This window comes from Phocoena phocoena, chromosome X (genome assembly GCF_963924675.1).
Source record: "Phocoena phocoena chromosome X, mPhoPho1.1, whole genome shotgun sequence".
NCBI classification, from domain to species: domain Eukaryota; kingdom Metazoa; phylum Chordata; class Mammalia; order Artiodactyla; family Phocoenidae; genus Phocoena; species Phocoena phocoena.
The window spans coordinates 115,109,467-115,129,078 of record NC_089240.1 but is presented as its reverse complement, the minus strand read 5'-3'; the positions used below and the strand labels follow the sequence as shown (position 1 = coordinate 115,129,078).

The 19,612-nt window shown below is 41.4% G+C and overlaps 1 pseudogene; it reads right to left on the bottom strand.

Annotated features, from left to right (window-relative positions):
- Positions 1 to 19,305, bottom strand: part of LOC136142270 (transmembrane 9 superfamily member 2-like) — an 87,055-nt pseudogene extending 67,750 nt beyond the window's left edge.
- Between the last annotated feature and the right edge of the window lie 307 nt (positions 19,306 to 19,612).

The following is a 19,612-nucleotide window of genomic DNA, read 5'->3' as shown; positions in this document are numbered from 1 at the left end:
AACGAGTGAGAGTAAAGAAGGCAAAACACATCTTAATATTATTATGGAAATAGTTTTCACCTGGCAGACTCCCTGAAAAGTTCTCAGAGAGTCCCAGACCTCACTTTGAGAATAGCTGATATAATTAGTCCTGCAAAAAAGATGAATCACACTATAACACTATAAACAACTTTTCTGAAACTTCCCTACAGCTTTAAGTTTGCAATGGAAGGAAGTCTGCCTGTAAAGGGGGGAAGGAGAAGGACATCAACATCTATCCAAAATAAATATCCTTAGGGACTTCCCTGGTGGTCCAGTGGTTAGGACTCCATGCTTCCACCGCAGTGGGCATGGGTTCAATCCCTGGTTGGGGAACTGACATCCCACATGCGGTGCAGTGTGGCCAAAAAAAAAAAATCCTTAAATAAAAATGAATGAGAAAATTCTCAAGAAAGCGTTCCTCTATATATAAAAGTGATGACAAAAGACAACTGCTGGTTTCACTTAACCTTGGTAATCTTAGGGTGGCAACCCACAAATGTTGATAAAAGTTACTGCTACTCTGGCCAACTGGGGCTCTTTCAACCTATTGGTCCATTTATTCTTCCCAGACCTTCAAAGATGTGGTCTTTAAATGGTTCCAAAGAACAATTCCAGGGAATTCCTTGGCAGTCCAGTGGTTAGGACTCTGTTCTTTCACTGCCGAGGGCCCGGGTTCAATCCCTGGTCAGGGAACTGAGATCCCACAAGCCGTGCAGTGCAGCCAAAAAAAAAAATGGCGGATAAATAATAAAACAGGTGCCTCAGATGTGGCAAAAATCAACAAGGTGGTGCATGAATGACTGAAATTCAAGAAGCACTGCCCTTTTCTCTGGAAAGAAACAATTAAGGGCACCACCAATTAGACACCAAAACAGAAACCTGGCAGGCATACTCTGCTCCTCTCTCTCCCTTCCCCTTCATCCCCACTGCTGATCCACATCGAGCCTCCCCCTTCATCCCCATTGCTGAACCACGTCAAGTCTCCACATGTAACACAGATTATAAGCAATGCTTCCCTGGTTGAGCCCTTCCATGCCAATTCAGCCTCCATGGCAGCCCCAAGACACTTCTATTACCCTAGGGCCCAGTAGAAAACAGTTTGAAAACCACAAGACAGATTTCAAAAACAGTGTGATTGGGACTTCCAAGACAAAAAGATCTGAGTTACCATTGCAACAAAAAGAATAAAATACCTAGGAACAAACCTACCTAAGGAGACAAAAGACCTGTATGCAGAAAACTATGAGATACTAATGAAAGAAATCAAAGACAACACAAACAGATGGGGAGATATACCTTTCCTGGATTGGAAGAATCAATATTGTGAAAATGACTATAATACCCAAAGCAATCTACAGATTCAATGCAATCCCTATCAAACTACCAATGGCAATTTTCAGAGAATTAGAACAAAAACTATAAGATACTAATGAAAGAAATCAAACAGAACACAAACAGATGGGGAGATATACCATTCTTGGATTGGAAGAATCAATATTGTGAAAATGACTCTACTACCCAAAGCAATCTACAGATTCAATGCAATCCCTATCAAACTACCAATGGCAATTTTCACAGAATTAGAACAAAAAATTTTATAATTTGTATGGAAACACAAAAGACCCCAAACAGCCAAAGTAATCTTGAGAAAGAAAAATGGAGCTGGAGGAATCAGGCTCCCTGACTTCAGACTATACTACAAAGCTACAGTAATCAAGACAGTATGGTACTGGCACAAAAACAGAAATATAGATCAATGGAACAGGATAGAAAGCCCAGAGATAAACCCACACACCTATGGTCACCTAATCTATGACAAAGAAGGCAAGAATATACAATGGAGAAAAGATAGTCTCTTCAATAAGTAGCACTGGGAAAACTGGACAGCTACATGTAAACGAATAACATTAGAACACTCCCTAACACCATACACGAAAACAAACTCAGAATGGATTACAGGCCTAAATGTAGGGACTCCCCTGGTGGTCCAGTGGTAAAGAATCTGCCTCACAATGCAGGGAACATGGGTTTGATCCCTGGTCGGGGAACTAAGATCCCACATGCCGCAGGGAAACTAAGCCCTCGGGCCACAACTACTGAGCTCATGCACCTCAACTAGGGAGCCCGCGTGCCACAAACTACAGAGCCCATGTGCCCTGGAGCCCGTGCACCACAGCTAAAGAAGAGAAAACCCACACGCCACAACTAGAGAGAAGCCTGCACACCACAATGAAAGATCCCACATGCCCACAATGAAGAACCCGCATGCCACAACTAACACACGGCACAGCCAAAAAAATAAAATTAATTAATTAATTAAATGTTTAAAAAAAAAAAGACCTAAATGTAAGACCGGACACTATAAAACTCTTAGAGGAAAACATAGGAAGAACACTCTGACATAAATCACAGCAAGATCTTTTCTGACCCACCTCCTATAGTAATGAGAATAAAAACAAAAATAAACAAATGGGACCTAATTAAACTTAAAAGCTTTTGCATAGCAAAGGAAACCATAAACAACACGAAAAGACAACCCTCAGAATGGGAGAAAATATTTGCAAATGAAGCAACTGACAAAGGATTAATCTCCAAAATATATAAACAGCTCAATATCAAAAAAACAAACAACTCAATCCACAAATGGGCAGAAGACCTAAATAGACATTTCTCCAAAGAAGACATACAGATGGCCAAGATGCACAGTAAAAGATGCTCAACATCACTAATTATCAGAGAGATGCAAATCAAAACTACAATGAGGTATCACCTCACACTGGTGAGAATGGCCACCATCAAAAAAATCTACAAACAATAAATGCTGGAGAGGGTGTGGAGAAAAGGGGACCCTCTTGCACAGTTGGTAGGAATGTAAATTGATACAGCCACTATACTATGGAAAACTGTATAGAGGTTCCTTAAAGAACTAAAAATAGAACTACCATATGACCCAGCAATCCCACTACTGGGTGTATTCAAAAAGACACATGCACCCCAATGTTCACTGCAGCACTATTTACAATAGACAGGACATGGAAGCAACCTAAATGTCCACTGACAGATGAATGGATAAAGAAAATGTGGTACATATATACAATGGAATATTACTCAGCCATAAAAAAGAAATGAAATTGAGTTATTTCTAGCAAGGTAGATGGACCTAGAGAGTGTCATACAGAGTGAAGTAAGTCAGAAAGAGAAAAACAAATATCGTATATTAACGCATATATGTGGAATCGAGAAAAATGGTACAGATGAACCTATTTGTAAAGCAGAAATAAAGACACAGACATAGAGAACAAACAAACGTATGGATACCAAGGGGGAAAGGGGGCAGTGGAATGAATTGGGAGACGGGGATTGACATATATACACTATTGATACTGTGTATAAAATAGATATCTAATGAGAACCTACTGTATAGCATAAGGAACTCTACTCAGTGCTCTGTGGTAACCTAAATGGGAAGGAAATCCAAAAAAAGGGATACATGTATACATATAGCTGATTCACTTCGCTGTACAGCAGAAACTAACACAACATTGTAAAGCAACTATACCCCAATAAAAATAAATAAATAAAATAAAAAAGATCTGAGCTGGAGTCCTATGTCTGCCACTTACTAGCGGTATGACCCTAGTCATGTCCCTTACCGTCTCTGAGATTGAATTTCATCATCTGTAAAACAGCAGTAGTAGATTCTAGCAACAGGGCTATTCTAAGGGTTAAATTAGTCACTGTATATAGAGTGATATAACATTGCTTCTGGCTCATAACAGGCATTCAATGCTATTTTCCTTACCATTGCATACAGGACCTCCTGCCATGATCTGGCTTCTGCCTACCCGCCCCCCGCTTTTTTTCTGGCCCTGCGGCTCAACATGCAGGATCGTAGTTCCCCAACCAGGAATTGAACCCGGGCCCCCTGCAGTGGAACCATGGACTACTAATCACTGGAACGCCAGGGAATTCCCCCACCCCCCTTCTGCGCTTCATCTCTACCTGCACCCCCCAAACCACAAATCTTACAAACACACTCGACTATTCACAGTCCCCCAGTCACAGTATGCTGTTTCAGACTTCCAAGCTTTGGACCACACTGATTTCCCTACTAGAAATGCTCACCCACGCATTCATCTGACAAATACTTTTTCATTCCCTCCATTATATCCTCACTGCCCCTTAGTCTCCTAGCACATAACATTTTATCACAGCGATTTGCTTACAAGTCTATCTCCCTACATAGGACTGTGAACTTCTAGAGGGCAGGGACCACTTGTCTTTGTATCCCCAACACCTAGCCCAAAACCGAGAAGATGGTAGGTGTCCCATTCATGTTTGTTAAGTGACTATAATAGAAAGCAAATTGTAAATGAAGCAACATTCTTATATTTCTATAGTAAGTTCTCAATACTTACATGGATAATGCAAGCATCTTTCAATATGCCATGTTGGGTAATAAAACATCCTATTGGAAATCCTGGTGTGCAGTACTTTTTTCCATCTTCCATATAATGACACCATATCACTGGCATGTTATCAATAATCCTAAATATAAATATTTTTTAAGGAAAAGATTTAAAAAGCATTTAAAATCAAGCAATACTAACATCATCTCACATACATTTAAGTTCAGATTTTTTTTTTTAACAATTTTTTTTTTTTTTTTTTTTGCGGTATGCGGGCCTCTCACTGTTGTGGCCTCTCCCATTGCGGAGCACAGGCTCCGGACGCGCAGGCCCAGCGGCCATGGCTCACGGGCCCAGCCGCTCCGTGGCATGCGGGATCCTCCCAGACCGGGGCACGAACCCATGTCCCCTGCATCGGCAGGCGGACTCTCAACCACTGCGCCACCAGGGAAGCCCTTAAGTTCAGATTTTTAATCAAACTCAAGTCACAAAAAATAGTATACAATTTCAGTAGGTATTAAATAGTTATTAAAACTACTTCTGAAAGGAAGTGAAAAATTAAGTCATGTGATTTCAGATGCCAAACACAACAGTGGTGTTGATAATTCAGTTATATTCCTCTCTTCAAGAAATCCAGTTTTTGGGCTTCCCTGGCGGTGCAGTGGTTAACAACCCACCTGCCAATGCAGGGGACACAGGTTCAAGCCCTGGTCCGGGAAGATCCCACATGTTGCGGAGCAACTAAGCCCTTGAGCCACACCTACTAAGCCTGCGCTCTACAGCCCTCGAGCCACAACTACTTTAGCCTGCACGCCTAGAGGCTATGCTCCACAACAAGAGAAGCCACAGCAATGAAAAGCCTGCACACTGCAACGAACAGTAGCCCCTCGCCGCAACTAGAGAAAGCCCGCGCACAGCAACAAAGACCCAACGCAGTCAAAAATAAATAAATAAATTTATTTAAAAAAAAAGAAATCCACCTTTTTCTTTTGTTGCTTTTTTTAAACACGTTTATTGGAGTATAATTGCTTTACAATGGTGAGTTAGTTTCTGCTTTATAACAAAGTGAATCAGCTATACATATACATATATCCCCATATCTCTTCCCTCTTGCGTCTCCCTCCCTCCCACCCTCCCTATCCCACCCCTCTTGGTGGTCACTAAGCACCGGCCTTATCTCCCTGTGCTATGCGGCTGCTTCCCACTAGCTATCGGTTATACATTTGGTAGGGTATATATGTCCATGCCACTCTGTCTTTGTCAAGCTTACCCTTCCCCCTCCCCATGACCTCAAGTCCATTCTCTAGTAGGTCTGCATCTTTATTCCCGTCCTGCCACTAGGTTCCTCATGATCATTTTTTTCTTAGATTCCATATATATGTGTTAGCATACAGTATTTGTGTTTCTCTTTCTAACTTACTTCACTCTGTATGACAGACTCTAGGTCCACCCACCTCACTATAAATGACTCAGTTTCATTTCTTTTTATGGCTGAGTAATATTCCGTTATATATATGGGCCACATCTTCTTTATCCATTCATCTGCCAATGGACACTTAGGCTGCTTCCATGCCCTGGCTATTGTAAATAGAGCTGCAATGAACATTGTGGTCCATGACTCTTTTCTTTTTTTTTTTTTTTTTGTGGTACGCGGGCCTCTCACTGTTGTGGCCTCTCCTGTTGCAGGGCACAGGCTCCGGACACACAGGTTCAGCGGCCATGGCTCACGGGCCCAGCCACTCCATGGCATGTGGGATCTTCCCGGGGCACGAACCCAAGTCCCCTGCATCAGCAGGCAGACTCTCAACCACTGCACCACCAGGGAAGCACCATGACTCTTTTTGAATTATGGTTTTCTCAGGGTATATGTGCAGGAGTGAGACTGCTGGGTCGTATGGTAGTTCTATTTTTAGTTTTTTAAGGAACCTCCATACTGTTCTCCATAGTGGCTGTATCAATTTACATTCCCACCAACAGTGCAGGAGGGTTCCCTTGTCTCCACACCGTCTCCAGCGTTTATTGTTTATAAATTTTTTGATGATGGACATTCTGACTGGTGTGAGGTGATACCTCATTGTACTTTTGATTTGCATTTCTCTAATGATTAGTGATGTTGAGCATTCTTTCATGTATTTGTTGGCTATCTGTATATCTTCTTTGGAGAAATGTCTATTTAGGTCTTCTGCCCATTTTTGGATTGGGTTGTTTGGTTTTTTGATATTGAGCTGCATGAGCTGCTTGTAAATTTTGGAGATTAGTCCTTTGTCAGTTGCTTCATTTGCAAATATTTTCTCCCATTTCAAGAGTTGTGTTTTCATCTTCTTTATGGTTTCCTTGGCTGTGCAAAAGCTTTTAAGTGTCATTAGGTCTCATTTGTTTATTTTTGCTTTTATCTCCGTTTCTCTAAGAAGTGGGTAAAAAAGGATCTTGCTGTGATTTATGTCATAGAGTGTTCTGCCTATGTTTTCCTCTAAGAGTTTGATAGTGTCTGGCCTTACATTTAGGTCTTTAATCCATTTGGAGTTTATTTTTGTGCATGGCGTTAGGGAGTGTTCTAATTTCATTCTTTTACATGTAGCTGTCCAATTTTCCCAGCACCACTTATTGAAGAGGCTGTCTTTTCTCCATTGTACATTCTTGCCTCCTTTATCAAAGATAAGGTGACCATATGTGCATGTGTTTATCTCTGGGCTTTCTATCCTGTTCCATTTATCTATATTTCTGGTCCTGTGCCAGTACCATACTGTCTTGATTACTGTAGCTTTGTAGTATAGTCTGAAGCCAGGGAGCCTGAATCCTCCAGCTCCATTTTTCTTTCTCAAGATTGCTTTGGCTATTCAGGGTCTTTTGTGTTTCCATACAAATTGTGCAATTTTTTGTTCTAGTTCTATGAAAAATGCCAGTGGTAGTTTGATAAGGATTTTATTGAATCTGTAGACTGCTTTGGGTAATAGAGTCATTTTCACAATGTTGATTCTTCCAATCCAAGAACGGTATATCTCTCCATCTATTTGTATCATCTGTGTCTGTGTGTCAGGCATTCGCTTTTTGATGATTAAAGCAAATCATCTTCCCAGCTCCACTCAAAAACCAGCTACAGTGCTGGACACCCTATGCCAAACAACTAGCAAGACAGGAACACAACCCCACCCATTAGCAGAGAGGCTGCCTAAAATCATAATTAGGTCACAGACACCCCAAAACACACCACCGGATGCGGTCCTGCCCACCAGAAAGACAATATCCAGCCTCATCCTCCAGAACACAGGCACCAGTCCCCTCCACCAGGAAGCCTACACAACCCACCTAACCAACCTTAGCCACTGGGGGCAGACAGCCAAAACAACAGGAACTATGAATCTGCAGCCTGCGAAAAGGAGACCCCAATCACAGTGAGTTAAGAAAAATGAGAAGACAGAGAAACACACAGCAGATGAACAAGTAAGGTAAAAACCCACGAGACCAAACAAATGAAGAGGAAATAGCAGACAACCTGAAAAAGAATTCAGAGTAATGATAGTAAAGATGATCCAAAATCTTGGAAATAGAATGGAGAAAATGCAGGAAACTTTTAACAAGGACCTAGAAGAACTAAAGAGCAAACAAACAATGATGAACAACACAATAAATGAAATTAAAAATTCTCTAGAAGGAATCAAAAATTCTCTAGAAGGAATCAATAGAGCAAACAAACAATGATGAACAACACAATAAATGAAATTAAAAATTCTCTAGAAGGAATCAATAGCAGAATAACTGAGGCAGAAGAATGCATAAGTGACCTGGAATATAAAATAGTGGAAATAACTACTGCAGAGCAGAATAAAGAAAAAAGAATGAAAAAAATTGAGGACAGTCTCAGAGACCTCTGGGACAACATTAAATGTACCAACATTCGAATTATAGGCGTCCCAGACAAAGAAGAGATAAAGAAAGGGACTGAGAAAATATTTGAAGAGATTATAGTTGAAAACTTCCCTAATATGGGAAAGGAAATAGTTAATCAAGTCCAGGAAGCACAGAGAGTCCCATACAGGATAAATCCAAGGAGAAACATGCCAAGACACATATTAATCAAACTGTCAAAAATTAAATACAAAGAAAACATATTAAAAGCAGCAAGGGAAAAACAACATATAATATACGAGGGAATCCCCATAAGGTTAACAGCTGATATTTCAGCAGAAACCCTGTAAGCCAGAAGGGGGTGGCAGGACATATTTAAAGTGATGAAAGGGAAGAACCTACAACCAAGATTACTCTACCTAGCAAAGATCTCATTCAGATTCAACGGAGAAATTAAAACCTTTATAGACAAGCAAAAGCTAAGAGAATTCAGCACCACCAAACCAGCTTTACAACAAATGCTAAAGGAACTTCTCTAGGCAGGAAACACAAGAGAAGGAGAAGACTTACAATAACAAACCCAAAACAATTAAGAAGATGGTAATAGGAACATACACATCGATAATTACCTTAAATGTAAATGGATTAAATGCTCCAACCAAAAGACATAGATTGGCTGAATAGATACAAAAACAAGACCCGTATATATGCTGTCTACAAGAGACCCACTTCAGACCTAGGAACACATACAGACTAAAAGTGAGGGGATGGAAAAAGTCATTCCATGCAAATGGAAATCAAAAGAAAGCTGGAGTAGCGATTCTCATATCAGACAAAATAGACTTTAGGGCTTCCCTGGTGGCACAGTTGTTGAGAGTCCGCCTGCCGATGCAGGGGACACGGGTTCGTGCCCCGGTCCAGGAAGATCCCACATGCCGCGGAGTGGCTAGGCCCATGAGCCGTGGCCACTGAGCCTGCGCGTCCGGAGCCTGTGCTCCACAACGGGAGAGGCCACGACAGTGAGAGGCCCACGTACCGCAGAAAAAAAGAAAATAAAAAGACTTTAAAATAAAGACTATTACAAGAGACAAAGGTGGACAGCTTTTTCTTTTGATTTTCATTTGCTGTATCATAAGATTTTACACAAACTTTTACACGTTTCTGTCTTGTTAAAACTATTAAGAAAGAAAATTAAAAATATTAAGAGATTTGACTAAATGGTATAAATCAACTGTCACAAAACAAGCACTTTATCTTACAAATAAAACTTTTCTTCAGAGACTTCAGTATGCCATCATTCTCAGCACTATCTCCTCTACATTTCAGTTCATACCTAAAATGATTACAGTAGACACACACACACACACACACACACACACACACACACACACTGCTTTCACCACTAAACAGAAGAATTTGCCTTCCTCAGTAAAGGTGGGGTATAAAATCCATTGTAGCAGGAATTCCCTGGCAGTCCAGTGGTCAGTACTTCATGCTTCCACTGCAGGGGATGCAGGTTCCATCCCTGGTTGGGGAACTAAGACCCCGCAAGCCTCACAGTGCAGCCAATAAATAAATAAATAAAATCCACTGTAGCTTTCTAAAAACTACCCTGATCTACAACACTTCACTTAAAACTGATAATAAAATTGGTTATAGTGCTGGTTACACAACTCCATGAGTATACTAAAAAGCATAGAATTGGACACTTATGAATTGTTGAATTATTTGGTATGTGAATGATCTCTCAATAAAACTGTTAGCAAAAAAAGTGATAATAAAATATTTGATACTCTTAATATGAAACCTCTTGTTTACAAAGTCTAGCTACAGGAGATTATCAAGATGAAGTGCCAGTGTGGTTCATCAGAAAACAATAAGAATAAACAATGAAAATTTAACACTTCATATCCTGAAATCATACAAATATTAACCCTAAAATTCCTTATTCGCAACTGAACTAAACTGTCATGTTTCTTCCGTCCAAAGGATAGCATTTCTTGAAAAGGCGCACTTTTCTCTTAGGATAATGGTACTCCACAGGGGAACTGTGTGCAACTTTAATCATCGAAAAGCGAATGCCTGACACACAGACCAATGGAACACATCAATAGAGAACCCAGAAATAGACCTACACAACTAGGCCCAAGTGATTTTTTCACGAAGATTTAAAAGCAAGTAAGTGGAGGAAGAACTGAAATTGCTGAAAAGGTCTTTCCAGCAAATGGTACTGAAGCAATTGCACATCTACAGGCAAAAAAAAGAGAGAATTTCAACCCAGACCTCACACCTTAATACAAAAAATAACTCAAAATGGATCAGACTTAAATAAAGTCAAATTATAAAACTTTTAGAAGAAAGTCTTCAGGACCTAAGGCTATGCAAAGTCTTCTTAGACTTGACACCAGAACCATGATGCATAAAAGGAAAACTTGATTACTGGACCACATAAAATTTAAAACATTTGCTTTGTGAAAGACCCTATAAAGAAGACGAAAACACAAGTCACAGACTGGGAGAAACTATTTGCAAACTACTGTTGCAATAAAGGAATCATAACTATTGATAGAATATACAAAGAATTTTGAAAACTAAATAGAAAAAGAAGAGAAAATGGGCAGCATGAGGGAGCCTTGTGCTGATGGAACTATGCTGTGTATTGACTGTGCTGGTGTGTACACAAATCTGCATCTCACACACACATACACACACACACACACACACACAAGAGCGCATGTAAAACTAGTGAAATCTGAAAAAGGTCTGTGCATTGTCCAACGTCAATTCCCTGGTTTTGCTATTGTACTATAATCATGCAAGATGTTACCATTGGGCAAACCTGGGTAAAGGGTACACAAGACCTACCTGCTCATTTTTTTGTAGCTTCCTGTGAATCTGTAATTATTTCAAAATAAAAAGTTGTAAAACAAGCTAACGTCTGATGGTTTCACATATATTAAAATTGATCAAATTATACACTTTCAATACGTGTAGTTTATTGTACTTCAGTTATACTTCAATGAAGTTGAGAAAAAAGAAGAAAAAAGTTAGTGCCTCCATAACCGTGGCTGCTCTTGAAAACATCCTTACTCTATCCCCATACCTATTAAGGTATCAAGGGCAATATCAATAGACACTGAGAGTCCAATTACATCTACTTATATCATCCTACCCAAAATATGCAAGAACAAAAAATTAAACTTTTTTTATGAAGCAAAAATAAAACTTGAAAGGTAAAACCTTTGTGTGGAACCACCAACTACTGCAGATAGCTTAAAGAGCATATAGTGTCATCCCTCAGTATCAGTGGAGGATTGGTTCTAGAACTCCCAAGGATATCAAAATCCACAGATACCAAAATCCACCATTGCTCAAGTCCCTCATATAAAATGGTGGAGTATATTATGCATGTAACCTACACACATCCTCCCCTATACAGTTGACCCTTGAACAATGCAGAGGTTAGGGGGCCAACCCTCCCTGATGTTGAAAATCTACCTGTAACTTATAGTTGGCCCTCTACATAGATGGTTCCTCTGAATCGGGTTCCACATGCAGGGATTCAGCCAACGACAGATCATATATTGAAAAAAATCGGGGTATAAGTAGACCCACGCAGTTCAAACCTGTGTTGTTCAAGGGTCAGCTGTACTTCATACCATCTCTACATTACTTATAATACTTAATACACAATGTAAGTGCTATGTAAATTCTAGTTTTGCTTTTGGGAACTTTCTGGAATTTATTTCCCCGAATATTTTCGATTCCAGGTTGGTTGAATCTTCAGCTGCGGAACCCTTGGATTTGGAGGGCCAACTGTATTAATGTATTCTTCTGGCAACGCCGGATTCTACCTCCTTTCCTCTTTCTTTACCTCCTTTTAAAGCAAAGACTCTGGTGCAATTATGGTTGACCCTTGAACAACACAAGTTTGAACTACCCGGGTTCAGATACATGCAGATTTTTTCAATAAACATACAGTGGGCACTCTGATTCCATGGGTTCCACATCCACAGATTCAACCAACCGTGGATGGCAAATGTAAAATTTAATACACGATCCGTGGTTGGTTGAATCTGCAGATGTGGAACCTGCCTATGTGGAGGGCTGACTATGGGCTTGAGCATATGTGGATTTTGGTATCTGCAGTGAGTCCTGGAACCAATCCCCCATGGATACCGAGGGATGGCTGTATATGTAGTCAGTTTTGAGAAGATTCATTTTAAAATAAGATTTAAAATAAGATCAACTGAATAATCTCATAAGGAGATGATGTTATTCATTCTCCAAATAGTACTTGTCCAAGATTTTCAGAAGGGCTTTTCTTTCCGGAGTCTTGACAGAAGTCAAAAAAAAAAAAGAGGTTCAAGTAAGGTAAAAAAAAAATCAGCAAAGAAATCAGTCCTTATAATATCTAGCCTCTCCACTTTTAATGGTAGATTCTTCTAAAAATATGACCCAGAATCTTTCTATTTATGATTTATAGACCTCATTATATGTTCCTCTTTAAACTATTTAACCTCTGATAATTATGAATTCATTATTTTAAATGCTCATGGTACTGCTCTTGACTTTCGTAATGCAGGTAATCACAATCAAAAAGAAAACAACACTTTTTAGGATTAAACTTCAAATTACATATAAGCACGAATAAGGAAACAACGGCTTAAAGTCTGTACTGATTCTAACCTGGGACATTTAGAAACTGTAATTATCAATTCTGATCAAAGGGGAATTAAAAAACAAACACCCCCAAACATTCCCACATACTCACAAATCAAATAGTTACTAGGTGAAAAGAATTACAATTACCTTTAAGTAAATTTGAATGTAAAATGGCTTAGGTCGAAGATAAAATAAATGGTAGGCCTCTGTAATGTTTTAAATTCTCATACTAACACCCTACATTTACACCTGGTATTTTAATAAAAATCAGACCTGATTTTATTTCTGCTTAATTAGTAGAAATAAAGTAATACCAAAGGGAACTACAATCATTTTTTTAAGAAGTACATCATTTGTTGCTATTCTCAAATGAATGATCACACTGAATCTTATAATAACTACTCACTACTAAACTGAGCACCTTCATCCATTAAAAACCTTAGTAGAGGGCTTCCCTGGTGGCGCAGTGGTTGAGAGTCCGCCTGCCGATGCAGGGGACGCGGGTTCGTGCCCCGGTCTGGGAAGATCCCATGTGCCGCGGAGCGGCTGGGCCCGTGAGCCATGGCCGCTGAGCCTGCGCGTCCGGAGCCTGTGCTCCGCCACGGGAGAGGCCACAACAGTGAGAGGCCCGCGTAACGCAAAAAAAAAAAAAAAAAAAAAAAAACCTTAGTAGAAACCTACCTTAGTACTTGATATTTTAGAAATAAGATACAACTCTGCAAAGATATTTTTTCAAGTTCAAAGTGTAGTAAATTTATAATTTTCCTTTCTTAGAAAGAAAAATCGAGTATGGCAACTTCCTAGTTTTTTAAGCACTTGTCTCACCTTGAAAACTCTCTATTCTAATCATTTTTTCTGTTACGTTTATTATAAAATTACCACTACATTTCTTAATATATTCAGGGCTTTCGTTCACTAACTTTAAAAACTTAAGGCGGGCTTCCCTGGTGGCGCAGTGGTTGAGAGTCTGCCTGCCGATGTAGGGGACACGGGTTCGTGCCCCGGTCCGGGAAGATCCCACATGCCACGGAGCGGCTGGGCCAGTGAGCCATGGCCGCTGAGCCTGCGCGTCCAGAACCTGTGCTCCGCAGTGAGAGAGGCCACAGCAGTGAGAGGCCCGCGTACCACAGAAAAAACAAAAAAACCAAAAAAACTTAAGGCACATTTTAACACAATTATATCATAATTATGATATAAATTAATCACAATTATATCAATTATATTGGATATAATTATAATACTTACAACTTACGTATTATAAGGTAGCACAGATTCCACTGAGTCCAATCTATTTACAAATAGTGCTACTGATGACTACAAGAAGGGGAAAAAAAATCATTACTAATACAAAGTAATATAAGGTAGCACTTACAAAATACATAATGAAGTAAGTGAAAGGTAATTGGGTCTATTGCTCCCATCAATTTATAACTGTATAGTTATAAATTTATAACTTAGCACAGTGTTATAAATTTATAACACAGTACAGTTATAAATTTTTAAAACAGTATAGCTATAAATTCATAACATTTCATTTATCTGGCATCATCGGGGTCTTTGAATACATAAATTTTTCAGATACCTCAGCCATTCTTAACCTTTTTAAATTATAGAACCCTTTGAGAATAGGATGAAAGCTATGGCTCCTCACCCCAGAAAAGCACACATATTCACCAAATTCCCTGTTCAGCTTTAAGAGGCTTCATAGGGCCCCTAGAGTCCATGGAACTCAAGTTAAGAACTTGAAATAATTAAAGCTCCCTGCATAAGTGCTTTTTTTGCATTATTGTAACCATTTTTATAAGAATTATTCTAAAATACACTTCACTCTTTCCTATTTTAAACAAAACATTACGATCACAATTTAACCTTCCTTGATGATTCAGGGTCATTTTGAGCATCAATCATTGCACCTGCTTTGACTCTGTGACATCTCCAGTATCAAATGAGATGAGAACAGCTATTTGCCCCAAAACTGAATGGTAAGAGATAACTATTTACACCCCTGCTACCCACACTCCTCCACCCCTACCAAAGAACATAAACTTGTTTGTAAAGAGTTTCTTTTCTTTTTGTAAAGAGTTTCTCTTTCATTTTGGCTGTCAGCTGTCATTATGCCTTTTCTCCTTTCTTTTTTCCCCCTAATCTGCTATAAGGTAAGCCCTCAATGTGTGTAATAAATGATCAGATTTGTTAATACTATGTGAAAAAGGACATAAAAAAGAATGAAATTTTGCCATTTGCAACACCATGGATGGACCTGAAGGGTATTACGCTTCGTAAAATAAGTTAGACAGAAAAAGACAAATACTGTATGATATCACTTATATGTAGAATCTAAAAAATAAGATGGGGCTTCCCTGGTGGCGCAGTGGTTGGGAGTCCGCCTGCCGATACAGGGGACACGGGTTCGTGCCCCGGGCCGGGAAGATCCCACATGCCGCAGAGCGACTGCACCCGTGAACCATGGCCGCTGAGCCTGCACGTCCGGAGCCTGTGCTCCTCAACAGGAGAGGCCACAACAGTGAGAGGCCCGCGTACCGCTAAGAAAAAAAATTAATTAATTAAAAAATAAAAAATAAGATGAATGAATATAACAAAACAGAAACAGACTCACAGATATAGAGAACAAACTAGTGGTTACCACTGGGGAGAGGAATGTGGGGAAGGGCAAGATAGGGGTAGGGAATTAACAGATACAAACTACTGTGTATAAAAGAAATAAGCTGCAAGGATATATCATACAGCACAGGGAATATAACCAATATTTTATAACTTAAAAAAAATTATTTATTTATTTATGTTTTATTTTTGGCTGCGTTGGGTCTTCGTTGCTGCACGTGGGCTTTCTCCAGTTGCAGCGAGCGGGGGCTACTCTTCGTTGCAGTGCGCAGGCTTCCCATTGCAGTGACTTCTCTTGCTGCAAAGCACGGGCTCTAGGCGTGCGGGCTTCAGTAGTTGTGGCACGTTGGCTCAGAAGTTGTGGCTCGTGGGCTCTAGAGCACAGGCTCAGTAGTTGTGGCGCACGGGCTTAGTTGCTCCACGGCCTGTGGGATCTTCCCGGACCAGGGCTCGAACCCATATCCCCTGCATTGGCAGGAGGATTCTTAACCACTGCGACACCAGGGAAGTCCTATAATAACTTTAAATGGAGGGAATTCCCTGGCGGTCCAGTGGTTAGGACTCAGTGCTCTCACTGCTGGAGCCCTCGGTTTCATCCCTGGTCAGAGAACTAAGGTCCCATATGCCACACAGCAAGGCCAAAAAAAAAGCCTATGTCAAAAAGACTTTCTGAGAGCATGAAGTTAGTTCATGAACATTATAACATCTCTTCTGGCTCTTCACAGGACGCTTTTGCTTACTTCCCTGGATCTCAGCTGTGCTCTTGATAATTTACCAGACAGGAATTTTTAAATCACTAAAACAGCAGAACCTGGGTAATTCTTTTTCAAAATTTCATATGCTGCTTTTTAAAAGATTGAACATCTGCTATCATCTATACCATGTGGTTAGATTTTTCTTTTTTAAAGACAAGGACATGGAAAGTTATCACACTTGGGAACACATGTAAATAACCTTACTATAACTCTGTAAACAAGAGAACTGTACCTACACTTAGTGAAATCTAATCAGAAATTTAGCAATGGCAACATATATGAGTTATAGTTTATAAAGGTGAATAGGCAAAGGTTTCTAAAGGACAGCAGATAATTAAAGATAATAGCTCTCATCTAGAGTCCCCAAACTGACAAAGTACATAAGATTTCAACTATATTTTAAAATGCAGGACTTCCCTGGTGGCACAGTGGTTAAGAATCTGCCTGCCACTGCAGGAGACATGGGTTCAAGCCCTGGTCCGGGAAGATCCCACGTGCCACGGAGCAACTAAGCCCGTGCGCCACAACTACTGAGCCCGCGAGCCACAACTACTGAGCCCGCGAGCCACAACTACTGAAGCCCGCGTGCCTAGAGCCCATGCTCTGCAACAAGAGAAGCCACTGCAATGAGAAGTCCGTGCACCACAACAAAGAGTAGCCCCTGCTCGCCACAACTAGAGAAAGCCCACGCACAGCAACAAAGACCCAATGCAGCCAAAAATAAGTATAAATAAATAAATAAAATTTTAAAATAAATAAAATACATATTTGGAGCTTACTATATTTATAAGAACCTTCATAGTTTCTCAAATCAAGTGGAAAAAAGATAGATTAATCAATAAATGGTGTTAAGACAACTGATCACCAATCTGAAAAAAAAATTAAGAGGGCTCCTCTCATATATTACAACAGAAAATGTTAATCTTATTTAAATGTTAAAATTAAAACCATAGAAGTAATATAAGAAACCATAGGAGGGCTTCCCTGGTGGTGCAGTGGTTGAGAGTCCGCCTGCCGATGCAGGGGACATGGGTTCGTGCCCCGGTCTGGGAAGATCCCACATGCCGCGGAGCGGCTGCACCCGTGAGCCATGGCCGCTGAGCCTGCATGTCCGGAGCCTGTGCTCCGCAGCGGGAGAGGCCACAACAGTGAGAGGCCCACGTACCGCAAAAAAACAAACAAACAAAAAAAAAACATAGGAGAATTATTTTATAACCTTTATAACCTTGGCTGGTATGGTAAAGATCTCTCAAATAGGGCACAAAACTCAGAAAGTTAGCGTGCAGCAACAAAGACCCAACGAAGGAAGGAAGAAAGAAAGAAAAGAAAGAAATTCGTTAAAGATTATATTTCTTTGCTAGGAAGCCTGCTGAAATAAAGAGCCAGCACTAGGTATTACCAGTCAGAGAAAAGGCAGGTGTAAAGTAATTTTTAAATGCTATTTCTTAGTTACACGTGTTTCACAAGATCATGGCTCAAAACACCACCATCAATACTTCTCACAGGAAAAGGCAAGCTCCAGGATTCAGAGCAAGTTTGCTGCACCTAGAACTGGCCTCTAAAAACCCCAGCTTTCAACTTGGCTAAGTCTATAGTCAAACCACACCTCGCACTGTTCTCAACTCTGTAATGCCTGTGTGGTTCCTTCTAAGAGAACATTACCCCACACACTCGACTGGGCAAACAGGTCAGAAAATAAGTCTTACTATTCATTAATACTTTTTGAATTGATTACCTGCCAAAAAAAAATTTTAGAGTGAGTTTACAGTTACAAAAAGAAGACTGCCAAGGAAAGGAGTCAAAAAATTATTGGGGTTTGGTGGACGTGCGGAAGAGGAATTGTGCCGGAAATTTCTGGCTAGAGAAAACTCATAATGATAATGGTTACCATTTATTTAAGGCTTACCAGGTGCCAGGTGTTTTTGTCAGTGCTTTTCATACGTTGTCTCATTTTATTCTCACAAGTCTGAGAGGTAAACGATATTATCTTGCTGTTTGAGGAGAGGGCCCAGGAGAAACCAACGTGAATTAACAAGAATTAAGGAGGTAAAAGTGTGTGACCACAGGAGTGAGGGGTGACAGAAACATGGTGGGACTATATCTAAGGAAGACCTAGTGAGTGTGTGAATCTTGAAAGGCAGATTATATTCAGTATAAGGGGGACAGTAGGGAGGGGAAGTGGGAGAGAGGGAGAAGACACAGAGTAGGAGGAAAGAACCTTCGAGCGGGAGGGGGAGCGGAGGAGTTATGATGGAGGAGGAGTTGAGAGGTGGAGGAGCAGCCAATTGGAAGGGGGAGAGGTAGGAACCAAGGGGAGGGGGAATGGCTGAGAGGGAGTAGGCGGGACAGAGCCGGAGCAGGAACTAACTAGAGGGACCAAGATAAGGGAAGAGGCCGGGGCCGAGAGGGAGGGCGGAGCCTAGAGGGAAGAGGGGAAGCGAGGGGGTGGAGTCGAGAGGGAGTGGAAAGGAAGAAGCCGGAGACCGCGGACAAGGAGCGGAGACAACAGCGTAAAAAGAGGAGCTGTGAGGTGGGCGGAGGAGAAGCTGAGAGGGAGTTAGAGGAAAAGAGACGAAGGGGGAGGAGCCAAGAGGGAGGGAAAGAGGATCAGGGAAAAAGAGAGGTCCGGATCCGCCAAGTGCGAGGCTCAGCATTGAGACCTTGAAACACACCCTCAGAGGGGGCTTTGGCATTCTGGGTCAGAGTCTGAGAGCTCCCAGCACTGGTCGGCCCCGGTGTGCCCCATACTGCAACCCGAAGCCTCCCCTCACATCTCACTTCCCCCCTCTAGTCCTCACCTTGCAGGTAGCAGTCTCTCAGTCTGCCTCGAAGAAGTTGACCTGAGCCAACGCGGGAAGATAAAAAGCCGCGCAGCGGGCGGCCTTAAACCCCGGGAGCAGCCCCAGCCCAGGCAGCCACCCGAGCCCGGGGAGGGTGGGCCACAGGCGACAGAGGTTGGTTCCCAGGCGGAAACCACGAGTACACATTCTAGGAGCCGGTTCAGCGCTTGAGGACACACACCATGGACGAGATCGGAACCAGTGGAGGGGAGAAGCGGAAATGATAAGGAAGAACCGTGGACGGACAGGGAAGAGCCGAGACCGGCTGGTGGGACTAGAACTCCAGGCAAGGCCACTTGTTCGGGCGAGACATTGGCTCGGAGTCCGGTTGCTAGACGGCCTGGCTGGCTTTGTGAGCGCGCGGAGCACGCATGCGTGCGGGTCCCCGCCGCGCCTTCCACCGCCCCTCACCCCTCCTCCCTTCCCCCCACCTCCCTCTCCGTCCTCCCAGCAT